Source organism: Macaca thibetana, chromosome 5 (genome assembly GCF_024542745.1).
Source record: "Macaca thibetana thibetana isolate TM-01 chromosome 5, ASM2454274v1, whole genome shotgun sequence".
NCBI classification, from domain to species: Eukaryota; Metazoa; Chordata; class Mammalia; order Primates; family Cercopithecidae; genus Macaca; species Macaca thibetana.
The window spans coordinates 46,452,889-46,477,737 of NC_065582.1; the positions used below are offsets into that span (position 1 = coordinate 46,452,889).

At 36.2% G+C, this 24,849-nt stretch overlaps 1 long non-coding RNA gene across 1 annotated transcript in view; it reads left to right on the plus strand.

Annotated features, from left to right (window-relative positions):
- LOC126954981 (uncharacterized) overlaps positions 1–14,531 on the plus strand; it is a 72,114-nt gene extending 57,583 nt beyond the window's left edge. The window contains exons 2-3 of the long non-coding RNA XR_007725773.1: positions 10,240–10,270; positions 12,413–14,531. This is a non-coding gene — a long non-coding RNA (uncharacterized LOC126954981). The remainder of the gene's footprint in view (positions 1–10,239; positions 10,271–12,412) is intronic.
- Positions 14,532–24,849: the final 10,318 nt, after the last annotated feature.

A 24,849-nucleotide genomic window follows, 5' to 3' on the forward strand; every position in this document is an offset into this window, starting at 1 on the left:
TCTGCTGTAAACTCTAGTATAAGCTTTCTCCCTTGGGAAACAGTACCTCTAAATCCATAAAGCCTAGACTTGAAGGTATGAGAAGTATACATTCCTGAGATGGATCACTGGGAAGAATAGGAAGCAAGAGCACCGTGGTTTCCCAAGAAAAATATTCTTTCTACTAGGGACCTGGCACCAGAAAAAGCTTTCTGATTTGAAGTGTGCACTGTGTCCTGGAGCTCTACATTCAAAAAGAATCTCATTCAAACATGCTTCAGCTACGCCTTCAGCAGGCTATCCCATTGCTTTATTAAACTAGTCGCTTCAGGATGGTGTAATATGTGATATGACCAGTGGATCTCATTGTCATATACCTGTACTCACACCTTGTTTGCTGGAAAGTGTGTCCTTTAGTCTGATGCAATATTATATATAATCACATGCTGGTAGATCATTCAGTCAACGCTTTGGGAGAGATGCAGATTAAGGTGCTGAAGGCAGAAAAGAAAAACCAATATCGAGAATTTGTTTTCATTCTCATCTAAAAGGTAACAGTGGTCCACTGGGTAAAAGTGGTCTAATGCTGTCAACTTGCCAGCTTAAGGCAGGTTGGCCTCTTCAAGAGATGGTACTATGTGGAAGACTCAGCACTGGTCTTTATTATTGGCAGGTTGGACATTCAGAAGTGGTAGTAGCTAGATAAGCCTTGGTAAATGGGAGTTTATGCTACTGCACTCATGTATGTCCTTCATCCCTGACACCAAAGCTACTCTGTTCAGGTGTTCATTGTACCAGCACTAGATGGCTGATGACAGAATAGTTGCCATCACGTTAGCGAATCACTTTGTTTACCTGATTGCTTATTGACTCTTCTGTGATGCTTGCTTTGCAGTAGGCAATTGACATGTAAAACAAAGACTTTCTCATTTCATGACTACTTTTATATATGTACATTCACATACCTCTACTTTCCTTTTCCCCACTCTTGGTACCAAATTTTGCAGGTTGGGTTCTCCAGAAAGTAGAATCTTAGGTGGAAATTAGTGTGTGGGAGGCTTGTTAGGAATGCTTGTTGGATCAATGCCTGTGGAGAGGTAGGGATTAAAAGAAAAGCCAGATTGGGCAGAAGGAAATGATGAGGTGCTATAATGAAGTCTGAATGGAGAACTCAGCTACCTGTATGGGTAGTTATAAAGCTGGATTGAGTTGGGGAGAAAGGGCTGGGCCTTTATACACACAAAATTGTCAGTTATTGGATATGGGACTCTTAAGAGAGGCGTGACTTGGGTCAAAGTACTCTCTTTAGTTATGGCAATTCCCAAAGGGGGCTGTAGCAAAGGACTGTCTGCCAGAACAACATTTCCAAATATTAAATGATAAATCCTTTATTCCTGAAGTGGGATCTGGATGACGCAATACAGTGTCCATCACTGTAGAAAATTGAAGTCCTTTTTTCAATTTGAATAATCTTAGTTACTTTTAGTTCAAATCCATGATTTCGTTTGAAACAGAGCTCTATCAGAATGAAGCAACAGATAGTGGAGAAAAACAGCCTTACAATTCTTAGTAAGCGTTTGTCTAATTGAGAGAGCCTACTAGGCAGAATCTTAAATCTTTCTGAGGTCTTAGCTAACACCCTTGAGTCTTACAGACACACTCTTGAGATAATCTTTACTCTAAGGAAGGTCATTTCTTGCTTTAAGAATTTTTTTGCTGAAGAGGGTTGGCATGGGGAGCAATTTTATATGCTAAGTCATTAAGTTCTGGGCCCTCTAAGTTTTCTGTATATTCTATTTTCAAACTGAAAAACTCATTCTTTATGTAATCTCTTATGTCTCATACCTTATTATGGATAGCCCAAAGAAGAGAATTGACAGTTTCAGTATTCTGTATAACAACCCATTAGCTGGATCCCACAATTCATTAGGTACATGATGCAGCTTTCAAGTTATTTCAGGTAGCAGTTTCACCAATTATACCCTCACTACATACCATGAGTTTCATTTTTCTAGACTCCAATAAAAAAAAAAAATCACTGCCTCACAGAACCTCTACTAACAGTTTGTTCACCACTTCTCCAGTCATTCTTGCTGCATTTTTGGCCACCGCTCACGACTTGGTACAAAATCCAATGATGCCTATTTTATATTTTGTTAAGTCAGCATCCCAATTCTGTGTACAAATTTCTGTATCAATTATTTTGCTGCATAACAAAGCACCCCCAGACATGGCTTAAAACAACAACCCATTTACTTATGATTATGCCGTTTGGTTGGGTTCATCTGTGTTCTTCTACTGATTTTTCTTGGGGTCACTTATGTGGCTGCAGTAATCTGGCTACTCCACTGAGAGTATGTCTGGTTGTTAACTGGGGCTGTTGACTGGATACTTTTGCTTATCTACAGGTCATCTCTTGCAGGATAATTTGGGTTTTTTTTGCTGTATTAGTCCATTTTCACAGTGCTATAAGAAATACCTGAGACCGGGTAATTTATAAAGAAAGGAGATTTAATTGACTCACAGGTCTGCATGTCTAGAGAGGCCTCAGGAAACTTACAATCATGGCAGGAAGTGAAGGGGAAGCAAGCACCTTTTTCACAAGGTGGCAGGAGAAAGAAGAACAAAGGAGGAATTTCCAAACACTTATGAAACCATCAGATCTTGTGAGAGCTCACTCACTATCAAGAGAATAGCATGGAGGAAACCGCCCTCGTGATCCAATCACCTCCCTCCCTTGACACGTGGGGGTGACAATTTGAGATGAGATTTGGTTGGGGACATAGTGACAAACCATATCATATGCAGTGGTGGCAGGAGTTCAAGGATGAGAATAGAATTCTAAAGGTTGAGACCAACACTTATAAATCACTTAGCATTAATTTGGCAAATTCTGTTGGTCAAAGTAAGTCACAATCCAGCCCCCTGACTCAAGTGGTTGGAAAATAGACTTCACTTCTTGATGAGAGATTTAAAATAATCTGTGGCCAAATTTAACCTTTGCATTTAAAAATACAAAATACAAGTTCTCTTTTGGTTAACTCTCTTTTGATAGCTTCTCTAGACAATGTCTCTCATATTCATCCATTCTTTTTCTTTTTCTTTCCTTTTTTTTTTTTTTTTTTTTTTTTTTGAGACAGAGTCTTGCTCTGTTGCCCAGGCTGGAGTGCAGTGGCATGATCTCAACTCACTGCAACCCCTGCCTCTCAGGTTCAAGAGGTTCTCCTGTCTCAGCCTCCTGAGTAGCAGGGATTACAGGTTCATGCCACCATGCCTGGCTGATTTTTGTATTTTTAGTGGAGACAGGGTTTCACCATGTTGGCCAGGCTGGTCTCGAACTCCTGACCTCAGGTGATCCACCCACCTTGGCCTCCCAAAGTGCTGAGATTACAGGCTTGAACTACTGCACCTGGCCTCCTTCATTCATTTCCTTACTTATTCAATTAAATTCAACAAATATTTATGGGGTACCTAATATGCGTCAGGCATTGTGACAACCTTTGGAGATGCAAAGATCCATACTTTGGAAATTGATAACATTATAAAGTTACTCTAAAATTACAAAATTCTGAGCGCTCCATAGGGTTTTTACTTTCTTGAGTTTAAAAAGCTTTATCATTGTGAAAAGCTTATAACTTATGATTCAATCAAGCGAATAAAACTGAATGAAATGTCAAGATGAACAATGCTTTCCTGTGAATGAATTTTTCTAACTTCATTTTTAGAATTGCTTGGTTTCAGATCATATGTATTAATAATGAGAAAACAAAGATTTTTCTCAAAACAAAAGAGGGCTTTGGGTTTGTTTGCTTTGTTTCAGGGGGTGAGATTAAAAGAAAAATGTTGTATCAATCAAAAGGGCTCCAGGTTCATCTCAAACGTAATTTCCTTCAAAGGATTCCCTGACCATCCCCTCCCCTTTGTCAAGAGTTAGTTGCTCTCTCTTTGTGGACCACAACTGGCATAGAGCTCTGATATGGCATGGACAGCATGTTGGGAAGTATTTGTTTGGAAAATATAACTTCATTCAACTATGGTCTTCTAAAGAGCAGGGGCCTATCTTTCCATTCTCTGGATCTAACACAGTGCCTCACACATAGTAGACATTTAATATTTTTGTTAATTACATGAATAAATGATGTGATAGTGTGGCATACATGAATTATGATAAAGTTAGAAATTATTCCAATTGTTTTGTAAACTGCTGAAATGTCAGACCTACTTATTAAAGTCATAGAAATTAAAAGTTAGAAGAGACCATTGAGTTAATCATATCAATTTTTTTTTTTTTCTGTTTTAAATAGTTGAGCGAACAGGCTCAGGGGGCTTAAGGGACTGTCGAAGGTGACACAGTTTATAGGTTTGTTTTCATTATGACTGAACTTTGTCTTTTCACCCACACTGGTCATATTGGGAGCCTTTTTTCAGTCTTTTCTCAGAGTTGTGTCCAGGTCAGAAAAGAAGAATGAGAAAAGCAAAGAATATGTATATGTTTGAGGAATGGGGAATGTGTTTGGGGCTACAGAAGCTCATGGAAAAAGACCAAAAATTTTGAATATGTGAGTTAGATACTTTTTCTTATTCCCTTTTTTCTTTTATTTTTTCCTTATTAGGGGTCAAGAGACATAGAGAGAGGAAGGGCTTTTAATGGATTATAGTGAGCATTCCTGTTTCCTGACCCATTTGATTCAGCACCCCAGGAAATAGAATGTGTGTTTCTTTGTGATCACATGCCTGTGCATAGGTTTTAATCTTGAATAAATCATTCCATGGAGAGTATGAAAGGAGAGGCTGACTTTCTCTGCTCTCACATCTTCCCTTTTTTCTATCCTCTATTATAGGCCTGGAGCTGCCCTTCAAATGCCCTGTGTTTTGAGCCACCTTTTTGCTTCCCAAGTGCATAATTCATGAAAATAACATATAAAAGATATATTTAAGATTTTTCACTTATTTAAAAAATAGGAATTACTGGTTTTAAGCAGATTCTTCAGTTGGCGAAGGACTTTACCATTAGATTACGATAACCATAAAGTCTACTGTAAGCATAAAGTCTCACAGTGTACTTAAAATATAATATTAAAACTTCTATTTTTACTCTGAGTTTTCAAAAGATGACATAGAATACATAAGGGTTGGCAACTGATTCTCTCAGTGGCATGTCACCAGCTGGAATCATCTCTCAGTAGTTCTAATCACATTCAGTTTTGCTGGTCCAAAAACTGAATTTGATTTATTTACCTGGAGGTGATAAGTCTCACACTGACCCAGCTTACAAGACATTTATTTCTCCACTACTTCACTGAAACTGCTTTTACTGATTTCAACCACCACCTCCCTTTTGCCAAATCTAATGTTAATTTTCTCTTCTTATGTTATTCACATTCTCAGCAATATCTGACTCAGCTGATTGCCTACTTCTTGAAACTTACCGTACTTGGCTTTCGGGCACTGCATTCCCCTGGTTTTCTTCAGAGCTCCCTGGTTTTTCTTCAGGTTCCTTCACTTACATGCATTCTCTCTGCTCGATCTATATATTTTGGGGTGTTAGGGGTTCAGTCCGCAGCCTGGTTTTCTTCTCTGTTTATGCTCTGCTTAGGCAATCTAATCCAGTCCCATCACTTTCAATGTTATCTATATGTTAATGACTTCCAAATTTTTACTTACATTCCTGCCCTCTCCATGAATTACAGACTTGTGTATCCAACTGCCTGCTTGTTGCCTCAGATTGGATGTCAAATGAGCATCTCAAATTTAACAAGTCCAGAATTGAATACTTAATTTCCAGCATCTACCACCCCTTGCCAACTGGCTCTTCCCATCCTCTTCCCCATCTCAACGAATTCTTGATTCTTTTCTTTTCCTCATCTCCCAAATCTAGTCCATCAGCAAGTCCCATCAGCTCTACCTTCAAAATATATCCCAAATTCAAGTGGTTCTTTGTTCCTAACCGCTTGGCTACCACCTATATCTGAGAATGTTAGGTATATTGACATTTATGATAAATGTATCTTCTTTTTTATCGCTCTTTTTTCAGCATATTATATCCTTCTTTCCTTATTATGTAGGTGTATATTCATACTGGGTATATGTAGGCATATGTATAATACACACATGTATTATATATGTATATACATATACATCAATATATTTGTATATACATATACATCAATGTATTCATATATACATATGTTTTGCCTAAATTATATTTATCACTAAAGGCAAAATACATGTTTCTGTACTAACAGTACTTGTGACACCAAATGTGTGGGGTTTTCACACACTGCAATTTTCTAGTTCTCTGTGGACACCAACTGAGTGTTCACACACTAATTACAATTTAAGTTTAATTAATTCTGACACTAACTTCCTGGAGTTAGTGCAGACCCCATAGGTTAAAGGATCAGTCTTACCAGACTGCCTTCTACTTCAGATGCCAATTGCAAGTAGTGGATCCCTAGCTTCCCACACTTCTGTTCAACTTGACTACAAATCAGAGGTTTCCATAACCCTTACACCTGTTCAAGACATGCTGTTCAGTTTCTCCACGGATGTCTCCTGTGGCTTTTGTAATTGCTGTTAATACCTAAAACCCATGTTTCCCCGTTGCTTTTACAGTTTCTCCAGGGTTGATTTGAGGTGAGAGAGCCAGCAGCCCATGCTAATTTGTCATATTGAAAAGTGTAATTTAAATTTAATGGGGTCAAAATCCACTTACTCTTATACAAATCTTGAATAACCAGTCATTCTTTTTTTTTTAAGTGAGCTTTTATAATGCTTCTGTCTTTGACCTAGGAAATAGTTATCTATGAGACATAAAGACCCAGTGAAGTTTAAGGTTTAGAAAAAAAAGATGTTCACCCACCTGTGAAACACTACATCCTCTCTGTTTCTTAGCTCTTATGAGGACAAATATAGGGCTTTTAAAAATCATTACAACTCTATATAGTGGATAGGTAATTAGAAAACCAGGTTTAATGTCTAATGCTGTGAATTTCTAGCTGTTTAAATTTGAACAGATCTCATACATTTCTAGAAGATCTTATTTATGAATTGGAAGAGTTGGGGTCCATGGTCCATTAAGTTCCTTTCTGCTCTGTAATTTTAAAACTATAATTGTGTGGCATTTGCAATAATTTATTTTACCTGCATTTAAAAAAAATCTCACTGTGTGAAATCATTGCCTATCATTAATGAAAAGTCTTATAAAATCTCTAAATAGTATGTAGTGTCAATAAAAGCAAACTGCTAGCCTGTCAGATTAGCTCTTGGCATACAAATTCATGCAATCTACTACAAAATCACTGCTAATCTGGCAGGCTAGTAGTTTTAGCAAATAGCATTCAATTTTATGTGTACATGGGAATCAGAAGGAGTCTTAAAAAAAGTGAATTTGAAAAATATATTGCTGCCTAGGCCCCATTTAAAATAGTTAAAGCAGAATCTCTAGGCACAGGGACTAGGCATAGATATTTTTCGAAAGCTCCACTGGTTTTTCCAATTTGCAAGAAAAGTTGAAAGTAATTAAAGGCTAACAAGCTAAAAATAATTGAAGTGGCAAAAGTCAAAGGATTCAGTTCAAACAAGTTCAAAATATAAACAACAATTTGGAAGCAAATATATAACAAATTTAATAATCCAACTGAATTCTAGAAATACATAATTTAATTTTTCAAAAAGAAAATTACTGCTAAAACACATATTAAAGCACCCTTTCCAGTTAAAGTTTTGACGTATTAAAGATATTGGATATAATCCACATAATGATTTTTGTTTCTCTTCAGATTTGTTGGGTAATAAAATTAAACATCCTATTAGGTCTTGGGCATTTTGTCATTTGATCTCTGAGATGATTTTATTTCTAAATATAAGTAAATGCACTCAAGTAGAGCTTCAGAAGGCAAAATGATTATTTGACTGAAGTATATGTAACAGGGCCTCATCATCTAAGAACTAGTAATGATTAATAACAGGTGCATTAGATTCCTAGGACTACTCTAACAGATTACCACAAACCTGGCGGCTTAAAACAACAGAAATGTGTTCTCTCACTGTTCTGAAGGGTAGCTGTTAGCAGGGTCATTCTCCCCCCAGAATCTGTAGGGGAGAATCCTTCCTTACCTCTTCTAGTTTCTGATGGCTCCTGGCATTCCTTGGTTTGTGGCTGCATCACTTCAATCTCTGTCTCTGTCTTAATACGGCTTTCTTTCCTGCACTTCTGGATGTCCTTTTCTGTCTTTTATAAGGACACTTTTATTGGATTTAGAGCCCACCCTAATCCAGTATGATCTCATCTCTATCCTTTTAATTACATCAGCAAATATCCTATTTCCAAATAAGGTCACACACATTCTGAGGTTCTGGGTGGACATGAATTTTAGGGGCACTATTTGACCCATTAAACCCGGTAAACACCATGTATGATGAGTCTGTTACATGTGGGGAGTACATTTTTATGGTAAAGAATATATATTTGTGTGGGAGAAGGGGACACTTATGGAGCATTTTCCTGAGAAGTGAAATGAAAAGTAATCCTATATGATATGGGTTATAATTGCAAATGTGCTAATTCATAGTGTTAGATAATAAGATATAACATCTTTTGCCTTATGTTTTAGTTCTTCAGAAAAATCACAAGGAAGCTCATATTTGCAAAAATACTCACTGGTAGACTTCATTTATTTTATATAAGTCCTCTTTTTAGAATTTTATTTCAATAGTTTTTGGGGAACAGGTAGTTTTTGGTTACACCAAATGTGTAACCAAATCTGTGTGGATAAGTTTTATTTTTTTTTTCTTTAAGTTCCGGGATACATGTGCATAACGTACAGGTTTGTTACATAGGTACCCATGTGCCATTGTGGTTTGCTGCACCTATCAACCTGTCATCTAGGCTTTAAGCCCTGTGTTCATTAGGTATTTGTCCTAATGCCCTCCCTCCACTTGTCCCCCACCCCCCAACAGGCCCTGGTGTGTGATGTTCCCCTCCCTGTGTCCATGTGCTCTCACTGTTCAGCTTCCACTTATGAGTGAGAACATGTGGTGTTTGGTTTTCTGTTCCTGTGTTAGTTTGCTGAGAATGATGATTTCCAGCTTCATCCATGTCCCTGCAAAGGACATGAACTCATTCTTTTTTATGGCTGCATAGTATTCCCTGGTGTATTTGTTCCACATTTTCTTTATCTAGTCTATCATTGATGGGCATGTGGGTTTGTTCCAAGTCTTTGCTATTGTAAATAGTGCTGCAGTAAACCTAAGTGTGCACGTCTCTCTTTGACTTCATTTTTAATAATTGGTAATCATGAAAACAAGTCCTGGAAATCCTGACTGAGTCGACTTGTAGCTGTCTAAGCAACATCAACCCAGAAACTTGTACTTAAAAGAGTCAATTCTTTGAAGTGTCAATAGTTTAAAGTACCTGTTAGAGTCTTTCCATGAGCCTCTGAGACTCTTCTTTTTTGTCAAAGAAGACCTGTAGCTTTTTTGTTGTTGTTGTTGTTGTTGTTTCCTTTCCTCTTAAATAATCAGAGACACAATAAAGCCAAAGTAAAGCACAGAAAATTATTCTGGTAGGAGAAGTCTAGCACATTTAAAATATGCAAAGTTCAATTTCCTTATTTTCTCTGGATATTAGAAATATTTGATTTATCTAAGTGCTTATTTATCTCTATAAGCTAATCAAAGCAGAGATCCTTTAAGAGACTTTAAAATCTGATTTCTTTATACTCTCCAGAGATACAATCACTGAATGAGGAGTAAAATCCTTTGACCCAAGTAAAGTCTCATGCCTTTCAACTTAACAATCACAAATCTAAAATCAATTGTACACTTTTTATTAGAATCACAAAGCCAATGTTACGTTCTCCAATGCACTAATTTCATTTAAACATTAATTTCAGAACTTTATTCACTATATCCAAAGTATTAATGCTATCATTTCATTTACTTCATTATTTCTTTCTTCTAAAACCATTTGGGGGTATAAAAGTCACTTCCCACTAAGAGAACAATTTTGTCATCTCAAACAGGTTTAGGTTACATCATCAATTCATGTTCATGCTATTGTGACTATTTTAGGCCAGACATTTGAGGGTGGAACATGAAATCTGCTTTTGCAGATGTACGTGTGTCTCCCTTAGCAACAGCTACATTATCCTGTATGAAAACAGGGCCGTCTGAGTCCACACATTTTAGATTTCACAAACTATTATTCCTGCGCCAAAGTTATACCCTTATTCAATTCTTTTTTTTTTATTTGAAAAGGGAGAAGTCAGCACACCTACCAAGGATGCAGGTAACTTCTTTTATATCTTGATGGGATTGTGCATTTCTTGAACTATCATACATGATTTTAATGTATTAAATTATTTTAATGTGTTAAATGTATTTTATTTTAATGTATTAAATTGTTTTATGATACTTTGAGTGTAATTACCTCAGATACTTTTCACTGAGATGACTCTGTCATCATCCAATGATATCTCAATCTAGCATACTCTAACATCTTAGTGCTTACAAAAACAAAAGCAAACAGCAAAACCAAACCAAACCAACCCTACCAACCAACCAACCCACCGACCGACCGAACGACCAACCAACTGACCAACCAACTGAACAACAACAACAACAACAAAAAACTGATTCAACCATTTATTCTTAAATGAACACATCCTTTGTGGGTCTCATCTCTCTCTCCAATCTACTTTTCACAATATCTATGTAAGACTTGTTGAACCAGCTATGAAGAGAATATAATTTTACGTATTTTATTACATGGAGAAGAATTTTATTGCTTCTACATATTACTAAAATTACCAAGTAATTCTGCTGAAAATGATACTCATTCCAAGCATAACTTTTAAATGAGAAAACTCAGAATAAAAACACATTATCTATAGCTGTAATCTGTACCTTCATCATTCTTATTTTCCACATTCTCCACTCTAATCAGAAAAAAACCCTGCTTCTCTGCATTGACCCATTTTCTTTGTGTTTCTCTAACATACAAAGTCTATTCAAATTCCATTTCTACCTCCACTCATTTTCTCAGGAACATTTTCCTTGCCCAGAATTTCCTATAGTCCCTCGTCAGATTTTCTAGCTATCCTTTCAGGCTCAGCTTGAGTCCTTGTATAAGACTTTTTGGATTATTCCATCCATCACTGACTGACCTCTGTGTCTCTCTCTCTGAAATCTTATGTCATGAACAGTCTGTTTCAGCAGAGTTATCAGTAGTATTAAGAATATTTATTTCTATTTCCCCATCAACAGTCAAATTTCTTTAGGTAAAGAACCTGGCATATCACTAGTACAGATTACCAGCAGGGCTTAGTATAGAGCTGAGGACATAAAAGGATATTAAAGGAGCCAAATTAGAGTCAAAGCTTCTTTGGGGCAGGGACTGCATCTTTTATCATTTTATTCCCCACCTCTAGTACCTGGCTTTACACTCATTAAGCATTAGTTGAACAAAACAAATGGTTCTCAGTAAATACTTTCTAATCTAAAGATTGTTCTAGCCAGTTCTTAAGTAAAAATATAAAGTGATGTTGAAATAGTTTGTTTTTCATATTGTGAGTGGATAGGACTGGAAAAACAGTTATCTTAATTACTAGGGATTACCAAGAATTAATGTTACTGCAAGCTGTTGAACAAGCATGAAATTACTGTGCATTTGCCAGCTAGTGTTTTTACTCTAATATCTTTCTATAAAAATACACCTGGCTTGCTATGGCAACAAAATATTTTGTTTTATTTTACCTACACCCCATAATTTTATTTTGGTTATAATCTGATCACCTAATTTATTCAAACTTGAAATACTGTGTTCAGTAAAGCTAAACATGAACTAGGCTTTAAAGTAAACTTCCTGTAAAAAGTAAAATCCCAAGAATTTATCTTGGGATTTTAAATTTTATATAGGTAGCATTCACTTTTTGCATGTTTCCTTCCATCGTAGTAAGTAGCAAAACTCAATCACCCTTTCAGGCAAGTCTTCGGTGTAATACAAAATGCTTTCTTACAGATATTGAGTATGCAAGCTATATATAGATAGGCAATCATAAGTTCATAATATATGTTTGGCTAGCAGGTGTTAAGTGTGACTAGTCACGCATGCATAAATCTTACAATACCTACTGAAAAAAATAACATCAGTGATATTTAGGTATTAGTACACATTCAGTGAAAAACAGGAATACTTCTCTGTATTCATTATCTATTGTTGTATAACAAATTACCTTAAACTTAGCAGTTTAAAAGAACACCCATTTATCTCACAATTTCTTGGGCCAAGAATCTGGGCAGGGCTTAGCAGGCTTCTTTTGTTAGGCTCTCAGAGGGCTATAATCCAATAGTCTCTTTTAAATCAAAGGTTCAAGTGCATAATTATATTTTTTAATTTTAATTTAACAATTTTTATTTTTTTATTTTTTAGGGTCTTACTATGTTTCCCAGCTGGACTCAAACTCCTGGGCTCAAGTGGTCATCCCGCCTCAGCCTCCTGAGTAGCTGGTACTATAGATGCATGCCGCCATGCCCTGCCAAAATCATATTTTTGAAGGTCAGTTACTGAAATATTAACTCAGTCTTTCTCTTTCCATTCTTTCTACAATAAATTCTTATATACCCCAGGAAATCAGATAGCTAGCTGGAGTAAATATTATGAGCTCTGGAAAACGTTTAAAATATGCCATGATTGCAACCCATTCAGTTAGCTATTATAGAAATATTATTATTATCTTGTTCATTTGTGTATTCCCAGTGCTGGGAATATGGCGCATAGTAGGCTCTGTTAATAAATGTAAGGTGAATAAATAGATGAGTGTACTTATGTGTGAATGAATGGGTGAGGTAGTGAAAGTCTTCTCAGGAAACTTGTTTTGCATCATTACACTCTGAACACTTCTTCCTGTCTTTTACTCTACAAGCTCCTGTTTGTTCAGATCCCTGAGAAATCTTTATTATTTCCCAGGTTTTCTTTTAGCTTGTATTCACTCTCTATTATCTTCTGAAAGCTTTATGCCTCTTTTAGTTAAGCTACAATCCTCAAAGTACATCTCAGCTTTTACTGAATTGAAAACTCTTTTTTTGATGAAACTGAGTCTTATTTCTTACGAGAAAATTAGAATTTAATCTGACATGTGAGTCTTTAAGAACTACTTGCTTTTTTGTAGAGAAAGTAGAGATTATCTGTTCAAACCTATCATTTTTGTTTCATGGTATTAACTGAGGTAGAATGAGGAAAATAAATAATAATAACTTCAATTTAAATAATAATAGCTAACACTTACAAAATATTTATTTTGGGCTTGATGCTGTGTTAAACTCCCTTTACTCACATAACCGTATTTAAGTTTCATAACAACCCAGGGATACATACTAGAATTTCTCTCATTCATTGGTGAGAAAATTGAGCCTCAGGCTACAGGTTAAATGACAATCACTTGCTGAAGACCTACAGCTAGAGATTAGTGAAGCTGGAGTGAACTGATGTCTGAGAGATTCCAGAGTCTGTATTCTTTATATTCTGATGTATTTCCCTAGAACCATAAACCATCATATTTTTCTAAGAAAATCTTGAAAATAACTCAAAAACAATTTAAAGAAAATTTAAATGAAATGCTGAACACGGAAAACTTGAGAACAACATGGTTTAATTTAAACAAACAAATATGTAAATATAAGCATGTGAGTTAAGATTTTCATGGAATAACATTAAGAAAAAAACTGTTGTCGAGGGGAACAATGGAATGCTTCAGAATTATTTAACACAAAAAAGCAGAGGTTATTTTATATCATACTAACAGAGCCAAGTATGGTTAAGAAAACATCTGGTGACTGAGAGGTACACAGCCAACAAAATCACTCAGAGAACTTGAATTAGAAAGTAGAATTGATTTCCAGAAATTTTAAGTGGAGGCTAAAACAAGGTCATGGCACCATAAAAGTCTGGAAGAAACTTTTGAAATCACCAAGAGGCCAAGTTTCTTGTCCAAGACAACATAGCTCATCAGCAGCTCAGCCAGGAGGAAAAACAGAATAATACAACAACAGGGTAACAATCTGTTATGCTCTTTATTCTATATCTTATTTACTCAGAACTGGAAGTAGATGCTTAGAAAGCATTTATATATTTGCGTTCTCAAACCACACACATATTACGCATGCATTTACAAGGACCAGAGTTGAATGTGAGGGGCAGACATTTGGGAATCTGGCAATTATTTGCCAGCCAAATAAGAATGTTCTTAAAATATGTTACTCAGGGCCGGTGGCTCACGCCTGTAATCCCAGCACTTTGCAACGCCGAGGCAGGCGCATTACCTGAGGTCAGGAGTTTGAGACCAATCTGGCCAATAGGATGAAACCCCATCTCATCTAAAAATACAAAAAAATTAGCCGGGTGTGGTGGCGTGCACCTGAAATCCCAGCTATTCAGGAGACTGAGGCAGGGGAATTGCTTAAACCAGGGAGGCTGCAGTGAGCCGAGATTGAGCCACTGCACTCCAGCCTGAGCGACAGAGCAAGACTCTGTCTCAAAAAAAAAAAAAAAAAAAAAAAGAAAGAAAGAAAAAAGAAAAAATTACTCAGACTTCTATCAGCTTGGAATTATGCCCTACTTTATAAGGTTATCCTATGAATATTTCAACTTGTTTTTCTTAGACTATCCCAAGTGAAAAGGTAATACCAAAACCCAAACAAAACAATCTCTCTCTCACACACACACACACACCCCCATCACACATCCAGTATCCACACTATTAGATTTCTAAATTTCTAAATTATTATATTCAATTAAATGTAATAATTGACAATATTTTAATACTCCCTGTTCATCCTCCACTTTTAGTCCTTCATTTCCCCAATCATCCTTTAAATCAATCTTTGTGCAAATCTCTAGATATTTCATAATGACAAATTTCTAAAACCTAGTATATTAGGCATTGATTTATTCTATCTCTGTGGAAACTACCAGGAAACCAAGTAACACTGAAATTGGCCAAAATTAATCTTCATTTCTCAATTATATTTCTTCCCTAAATTAGGTTCTGATTAAGCCTTCCTATATTGGGAGACAGTAATTCTCTTGGCTTTTATCTTAAAGAAGTCTGACCATAAAATTGACTCTATCACTTCATGCATTTAACAACTTTAATAAAGATCAGAGACTTAAGCTCTGATAATAAAGATGTACGTGTGTGTGTGTGTGTGTGTATTGATGTTTGGTAGGGCAAGAAAGAGGAAGGAGGTGGAATGGATAGAAGCAGAGACAGATATGAGGTGAAGCTAATTGAGAGTAGAATAGGAAATATATAATTAGTTTACCTTTAGTGCATAATATTTATGTGGTTTGTAGTCATTTCTGTATGGTTATTATTAGCTATTAGCTATCCTAGTGTAGCAACGGGTTCTAGGAATAGCTCTGTCATCTGCTGTGTCAGTTAACCCATTGTTATGATATGAAGGTACAGGACCAGAGGTCTTTTTGGAATATAAATGTGTCTCATGGGACCAGGAATAGAAGTAAGTGATTAGTGGATGAGAAGCAAGGATTAAAATGTCTGGAGTCAGAGGCTAGTCTGTGGGAAAATTTCCCAAATCTTTCCTTTAAAATGAAAGAAACTTGATGATAGAGATTTAAAAAATTTGACAAAAATTGTAAAAACTTACAAGGCATTTCTTATAATGAGTTGTAGAGATAAAAGACACTTTCCTAAACAATAGTTAAAAAACCAAATTCCTTTTAATCATGCTAGAGGAAATAATAATTATTTTTTATTCTATCTATAGAAAATATTATAAAATTTTTGCCATATGAAAAGATGATCAAAGAGAATGCAACCAAAAAATACAGAAAAAATATAAATGAGTGCTAGGCAGTTAATAAACATATTATTATTCTGGTCTTTGTCAACCTTTTAAGATTTATGACTTGTGATTTTTCTCATTCAAAATAATACCCATTAATAAGACTTGTTTTTAATATGCAATTTTGGATTCTTTTTCTAGAAGTGAGCACCTCAAATTGTACAAGCTTCAGGTCTCAGCAAAACCTTGTTATACCTTTGGATAGGAGTTCATACTATTTAGAATGGTCACATGTCCAGCTTTGTCAAATATCATTATAAGAGAGTCTTATAGTTGCACAAGTCCTTACCTCCATCGCTCCACTGTAGAGGAAATGTGTTTCATTCCCTTCAGAGTAGTCTCTACATCACCACTGCATCCATTCTCTCAAATCTCGCCAGATTCTTGGTCTGTTGCTTATATCAGTGTGTGCATTTATAATGTCTATTTAGAACTTACAGAATAAATAACCTTCTAGGTTTAAATTAGATCAGTTTTGAGGGATGTACTCAATGTCACTAAGCCATGTTGGCAGTATGAAGCATGGATTTGTTTATTTATGCATTCAGTAAATAATTAGCATGTATGCATTGATTTTCTATTGCTGTGTAATAAACTATCCCAAAATTTGGCTAAAAATAAAAACAATTATTTATTATGCTCATGAATCTATATTTTGGAAGGGCTCAATGGGGATAGTTCATCTTTGCGCCACATAATTTTAGCTGGGGTGGCTTCACTGGGAGCTGGAGAATCCACTTTAAAGATAATTCACCCACATGGCTGGTAAGTTGGTGTTGACTGGGAGTTCGGTCAAGGCTCTGGGCCAGGTACTTTGGTACCTCTCCACACAGACTGCTCAATTGACTGCTTGGGCTTCCACACAACATGTGAATAGATTTCAAGAGCCAGGATCCCAATAGAACAATGCAAAAGTGGATGACATGTTTATGACCTAGCTTCAGAAGTCATATGACATCATTTCCTTTGTAGTGGTTGAGACAATAATAAACATTCACTCAGGTTCAAGGGGAGAAGATCCTCCTGCTTGATGGACTGAGTGCCAAGGTCACATTTGAAGTAGAACATGTGGGATGCTATATTAATTTCCTAGGACTGTTGTAACAAAGTACCACACAATGGGTAACTTAAAACAATGGAAAGTTTTATTCTCACAGTTCTAGCGGCTGGAAGTCTGAAATCAAGGTGTTGCAGGGCCATGCCCTTTGAATAGCTCAAGAAACTGTTTGACACCTTTCTCTTAGCTTCTGCTGTTGACAGCAATCCTTGGCTTGTAGCTGCATAACTTCAATCTCTGCCTCCATTGTCACATGACATCCTCTTGCTGTCTGTCTCTTTCTCCTTTTCTTCTGAGGACACCAGTCACATTGCATTAAAGGCCCATCCTAATCCAGTGTGGCCTCTTCTGAACTAATCACATCTGTAATGACCCTATTTCCAAGTTTGGTAACGTTCTGAGGTACTGGAAATTAGGAATTCATTATGTCTTTTGCTGGGTCACAATTCAACTCCTAACATATGGGAAATGTTATGCCTTATTTGGGAAATACAATCAGCCACACTGTACTAAGTAGTAGTCTCTAGTTACATATAAGTAATTAATTAGTGACCTTTGGAATGTAGGCTCTATGAAAACAAAATTTTATCTAGTGTGTGGAACATTGCTGATATAGTATAAGCACACTCTTGAAGTCATTATACAAAAAGATTCCTGCACATGCATGTTTGTAGCAGCACAATTTGCAATTGCAAAATTATGGAACCAGTCCAAATGCCCACCAATCAATGAGTAAAGAGATATATATATCTGTATATATATAGTTGAATATAAATATATATAGGAATACAAGTCAATCATAAAAAGGAATGAATTAATGGCATTCACAGCAATCTGGATGGAATTGGAGACTATTATTCTAAGTGAAGTAACTCAAGAATGAAAAACCAAACATCTTATGTTCTCACTCATAAGTGGGAGCTAAGCTATGAGGATGCAAAGGCATAAGAATGACACAATGGACTTTGGGGACTTGAGGGGAAAGGGTGGGAAGGGGGTGAGGGATAAAGGGCTACAAATTGCATTCAGTGTATACTGCTTGGGTGATGGGTGCACCAAAACCTCACAAATGACCACTGATCATGTAACCAAATACCGCCTAGCCCCCAAAACCTATGGAAAGTATATATATATGCATTCTTTCTATATAAATAAAGGGATAAAAACAGATAAAGACTCTGAGTTAGAGTTACAGTTTTGACTAAAACAGACTTCAATTAAATTATCACACAATAATATAAGTACAAACTAAATACATGCTATGCATTCAAATTTAGCAAACAGTTACTAAGCACTAATTGCCTGCTAGGCATTGCTCTAAGTGGGGGCATAGAGCAGTGAACTAAACAGTTTTAATTCTTGTGCAATGTCAGAGAACAGATAAACCAATATATAGATACTAAGTTAAACATTCATAAGTACTATAGAGAAAAATCAAGAAAGAGAAAGGAGACAGGGAGCGATACTGCTGGTGATATTTTACGTAGAATGCTCCTTAAGTCAGTATCACAGAGAAGTTAACATTTCTGCAGAGATCTGAAAGAAATAAAAGAATGAGTCATACACATATCGGGCAATGTGCTCCAGGAAGAGGGAAGGTCAAGAGCAAAGGCCTTGATAAGAAAAAAGGTTTGGCACGTTTGAGAACTGCAAGGAAGCTCGAGTGGAACACGCAAAGGGGAAAGAGGGAGGAGTGGAGGTCAGGGCCTTCTAAGCAAGCAAGTGTAAAGACTTTGATTTTTGCTCCAAGTGAAATGGCACCCATGGAGGGTTGTGAGGAGAGGGACTGGTATGATTGGACATATGCAGGATCTCAGCTCCCATGTGACTTCTGCTTTTGGCTCCTCTGTCATTCCCAAAATAAAAGGTTTAGATGATTATGAGAATATGTAGCAGGGGGATGTAATCTAGTGTGTATGTTGGGATTTGAAAGGATATCCTGGAGGTGTTTCTTATGGGACTAAAAGAGTGCCTGGCTCTTAGCTGATTATCTCCTGAATCTGGAGATGATAATTATTGAATTGTATTTCAACTTGATTTTCAACAGATACAAAAGTTCCATTCTTTAGCTTTCTCATATTGCATGTCAAAATATCTCTAGTATTTCAAATACCTATATGAAAAGAAAAAAACATTTAGTGATGATTTTATTCAAATGGAATTTTTACTTAGGAGTGATAAGGATAATCCACATCAGCACAAGGGAAACCGAAGCTCTCTGTATTATCCTGTCATGTAGAAAATAATGCTCAGTGTGAATGATCGGAGCTAAAATATGTCACTTGTTAAAGGTGAGAGAATAAAAATTTAGTTTTATATATTATGAACATGCCGTAATTATAAAGTCAATGTAACAGTTTTTAATAACACAATGATCTAAAATTACTTCTTTACCATATACTACCTTAAAATGAAGAAACGTTCTTTAAAATTCCAAAGTGAAAGTTGTGAACTCAGCAAATCTGAGACAGGTCTCAGTTAATTTAGAAAGTTTATTTTGCCAAAGTTGAAGATGTACCTGTGTCACAGTCTTAGGAGGTCCTGATGACATGTGCCCAAGGTGGTCAGGGCACATCTTGGTTTTATACATTTAGGGAGACATGAGACATCAACCAATATCTGTAAGAAGTACATTGGTTCAGTCTGGAAAGGCTGGACAACTTGAAGCAAAGGCAGGAAGACTGGGAGTGGGGAGGGAGCTTCCAGGTCACAGATAGATGATACAGAAATGGTTACATTCTTTTGAGTTTCTGGTTAGCCTTTCCAAAGGAAGCAAATAAGATGTGCCTCTATCTCAATGAGCAGAGGAGTGACTTTGAATAGAATGGGAGGCAGGTTTGCCCTAAGCAGTTTCCAGCTTGAGTTTTCCTTAGTGATTTTGGGGGCCCAAGATATTTTCCTTTCACATTTCCCCCCTTTTCTTTTTTCAAATATTTTGCAGACAGCATTTTACAAGAAAATGAGTCTCTGGCTTCAGGTTTCATCTGCTGTCTCATGGCTAGGACAGTTTATTCCTAGATGGGTAGGTCCCAAAAGCCCATTTTTAGCAGGTCATGAAGTCTCAGTCCTGTGAAGAGAAAATAGAGGAGAGGAAGGGAGAAAAAACAACAACAAAATAACAACCCTGGAAAAATTGATATAGGCCTCATTACTCTGAAGTCCATACATTAGTAGGCAGGTATGAAAGTGGCTTATGTACATAAATAGGTGAAGTTTAGGTTGTCTGACTTCAGTTCTCAGGGTTTTAAGATATCACCACTTAGTTTTCAGTGACTCCAAAGTAGGAAAAATAAAAAAGAGAAGGAAAAAAATTGAAAACATTATTTTGAAGACTTGTAGCCAAGAAAAATAAGAATTCAGTCCAAACTGAAGAAAATATTAACAATTGGAAAAAAAAAATTGGTCACGACTGGAATCTAACAACAGGTTGTTCACTGAAAGACTCAAACTCTGTAAAATATTTGAAGAGATTTATTCTGAGCCAAATATGAGTGACCATAGCCCGTGACACAGCCCACAGGAGATCCTAAAAACATGCACCCAAGGTGGATGGGGTACAGCGTGATTTTATGTATTTTAGGGAGGCATGAGATATCCATCAAATACATTTAAGAAATACATTGTTTGCCTGTAATCCTAGCACTTTGGGAGGCCGAGACGGGCGGATCACGAGGTCAGGAGATCGAGACCATCCTGGCTAACACAGTGAAACCCCGTCTCTACTTAAAAAAATACAAAAAACTAGCCGGGTGAGGTGGCGGGCGCCTGTAGTCCCACCTACTCGGGAGGCTGAGGCAGGAGAATGGCGTGAACCCAGGAGGCGGAGCTTGCAGTGAGCTGAGATCCGGCCACTGCACTCCAGCCTGGGCGACAGAGTGAGACTCCATCTCAAAAAAAAAAAAAAAAAAAAAAAGAAATACATTGTTTTGGTTCAGAAAAGTAGGACACCTCAAAGGGGGGCTTCCAGGCTATGGGTAGATTTAAACATTTTCTGGTTGACAGTTGGTGGTTTTTCTGAAGACCTGGGATCAATGGAAAGGAATGTTCAGGTTAAGATAAAGAATTGTGGGCTGGGCGTGGTGGTTCACGCCTGTAATCTCAGCACTTTGGGAGGCCGAGGCGGGCAGATCATGAGGTCAGGAGATCAAGACCACGGCAAAACCCCGTCTCTACTAAAAATACAAAAAAAATTAGCAGGCGCAGTGGCAGGCACCTGTAGTCCCAGCTACTCGGGAGGCTAAGGCAGGAGAATGGCGGGAACCTGGGAGGCGGAGCTTGCAGTGAGCTGAGATAGCACCACTGCACTCCAGCTTGGGTGACAAAGTGAGACTCCATCTCAAAAAAAAAAAAAAAAAAAAAAAAAGATAAAGAATTGTAGAGACCAAGTTTTATTGTGCAGAGAAATCTCTCAGATAGCAGACTTCAGAGAGAGAGCAGGGTGTAAAATATTTCTTATGGGACTAAAAGAGTGCCTGGCTCTTAGCTGATTGTCTCCTGAATCTGGAAAGAAAGGAAGAAAAACATAGGGGAGGGGTATTCTCTACAGGATGTTGATTTTTCCCACAAAAGACTTTGAAGGGCAATTTCAAGGTATGGCAAGTAAATATATTTTGGGGTTAAGTAATTTTTCCTTGTCTCATAATGTTATGCCAGAGTCATATGGAAAAGTAAGTCATGATATATAGGGTCAAAGAAAACCCATATGATGAGAATTTACAGTTTGTAGGGCATGACTCCCTAGACCCCTTAGGTAGGAATTTGGGCAAGATAAAAAATCAAAGCCTAGTCCTCAAGGTGTACTACCATTTTGGAACATAATTTTTTTTTCTCTCTCCAGTTTCCCATTTTACTAAAGACAAATCATGGTAGGATGGGTTTGCTTATTATGCTTGGCCTAAATATTTGTATACAGTGCAGTAAGAATAATTATTTTTTACACAGGCTTTTAAATTGGCTTTGATGAAACTTTGTTCCATAAGAGGAATCTCAGATAAGACTTTTTAAAGCCCAGCCCAGTCACAGATTGTGCCATCAAATACCCATGAGTTGGGTGAAATTTTCTCTCCTCTTGAGGTTCCAAGATAAGCCTGGGGCTTCTGCGCCTGTCAGAAAGTGATATTCTTTTTTTTTTACCACAGGTCAGAAACGCTGTACAGGGACTGTGTACACAAAATATGAGGCCAGTTTTGCCAAGGGCTTTATTGGCTCCATAAGTCAAGTTTGATTCCTTAAAGGAAAGCTCACCATTCTAGACAAAGCCTTGGTAGAATAACCAGTTTCTCCATCTGTGTCCTGTTATAAATGAAAGCAGATTATTATTGCACTTATGCAAATAACTGTATTGCTGTAAGTTAATACTCACAAGTAGTTTCCAATTCTGGAGAAATCAGGTAGAGAGAAGCAAATATGCTCCAAATTTTGTTCATAGGAGTATACTAAATTGTTAAAAGCTGTCAATAGCTCAAAGAAAACTTTTAAGACTCTGAAAAACAAACAAACAAAAAGGATCAGCAAACATATTAAGCAAAAAGTCAAAAAGATTGGTTCAGTCCATGCAGTTAATTCCTGTTCTGCTTGATATTCATGGTCATTTTAGCTGTCCATGAGTCCTGAAAGTTTTTCCCCTATTCTCATGTCACAGCCTCCAAAGTTATTGGAAATCTGCGTTCAAGAACACCTGTTGGAGATTTATAGCTGATTATAAAACCATCTTTTAAAGAGGACTGCAAAAGACAACAATTGTCCATGGATGATAATAAGTTTTAAGGCAGCCATAGTTAAAAGGCACAATTGACAAGGAAATTTGTTACATCTATGCTACACAATAATTTTAACATAGCAATTATGATTATTACTGATAATGTACATTAAGTTATATCAGAATTGCAGGAGTTTCCCATAATTTTGGAACACATACCAATAATGTATTTATACAAATACAGCCCAAAGAAACCCAAACACCATTTCATATTTGACAATGCTTCCTGTATAATTTTTTTATACCAAATAGGCCAAATTACACCAGTTTTGAACTTTAGAGAATCTAATGTCTTAAAGGATAAATTAGGTTAGAGAAAGACATAATTCATAATTTGATTTCAGAAAGTCTGTCAAATATAAAAAGTTTAAGACACTTGATATTACAAAATAGGATTACAAGTCATTGTAAAGTAATTTGTTTAACAAAAGTGATAATTCAAGGATTCCAAAAAAAGCAATAATCCTCATTATTTGAGAGAGGAGACTTAATTTTCTAAACAAGAAGCTCTAATAAAAACAGCATGAAATAAATTACATTTGTTTTTCAAAATTTTGTAAATGATCTATAAAATAATCTTGATTATAAAATATAACTTCCATAAGCCTTTTATAACCTTTATTAAGGAGTTGGTTAATGCTTCAAGAAAACCTTGTTAATATTTTTTTAAGTGAAGAAATTTCTGACTCAGGGGTCCATATATTGGTTTTGCATCAGCATGCTTTTGATGTTAATAATTAATTTATAGAAAAACTGAACTTATTTTATCTTTCAAAATCAGCCCTTACAATCTTACACTCCCATTTCTTCTGCAATAGTTCCTGGGCCTTGAGGAGATGAATAGCTTTAATTTCTTGCCTTGTGTTTCAGGAAAGCAGTTTATTTTGATTGGCATCTTCTATGAGGCCTGAAGATGAGGCTTTAATTGCTCTCAGTGTTTAAAATTTAGCAGGATTTAGTGTCCTTTTTAGTCCCAGGTAAAGCCCTGTAACACAATGTACAAGGACTTCTAAAGCACATATAGGAAAATACATGGATGTAATAACCTTAATTTAAAATTTTCTCAGCTTTTTTCCCTAACCAACCAAAACTTCACAATAATATGACAACCTGATTATATTAAAGTTTTTGGTTTTATATTTTAATATATATAAATCCTCTTATTGTGACTTACACGGACCATTCATGACTTTCTGGTTTGTTGTGAACATCCCTCCTTTTTAAATAACCTCAAAAAAACTTCTTTAATTTTATAACTTCCTTTACATATTGTTTTATTTCCTGGTTCCTTTTGCCTTATTTTATACATAACCTTTAAATAAGCTTTGAATTAGACAAACATTTTTCACCTTTTTTTTTTTTTTGAAAAAAAGACACACTTCAATATTTTTCTTTTCTTTCTTTTTTTAGAAGAATGTTTTCCTACAATATGTATTTATTGGAAAATACCCAAATAATGAAATATCTATTATTTAATTTAACTTTATATTCTAAATTATGACCAGTTTGCCTACAAGTGTTTATCCCGTTACATTTACCTAATTATTTTATTTTAATTGTTTACCTAGATTATTTATGAAAGCTGTGATAGTCATGATTTAAAGTTCTGAAACCACCATTGCAAAATTATAGCTGAGACAGTGCATAAAAGAGTTGACCTAACTGACCCCATCTTGCTTATAACCTCCAAGCCGTCCTTGTTCATTCCTGGGCATAGACTGAACTAACTTTGGGAGAAATTTAGTTTTATAGTTTAACTTTGAAGCAAAGGTGATAGCAGTCCTTTCCCCAAAGAAACCTCCTTATTGTCTGTGGACTAGACTGCCTAAAGCCGCAGGATTAGAAGTTATGATAATCTTATTAAATTCAAGATGCAGCTATTTTCATTAAACCCATATCAATGTCTTATTTACATGAGCAAAGATCATTCTGATTTGGGATGGGTTTATAGTTTTGTAACCCCTATGGCAAATTTTGACACCTTATAGTATTTGGCAGGGATAAGTATGAAATTGCTTGATTAACATATTCAAACTAAAATGTATGCTGGGCAATTCTTAAGACATTTCTAATATTACTTTACCAATAATTTTTTTTTTTTTTTTTTTTTTTTTTAGACAGAGTCTTGCTCTGTCGCCCAGGCTGGAGTGCAGTGGCACAATCTCAGCTTACTGCAAGCTCCACCTCC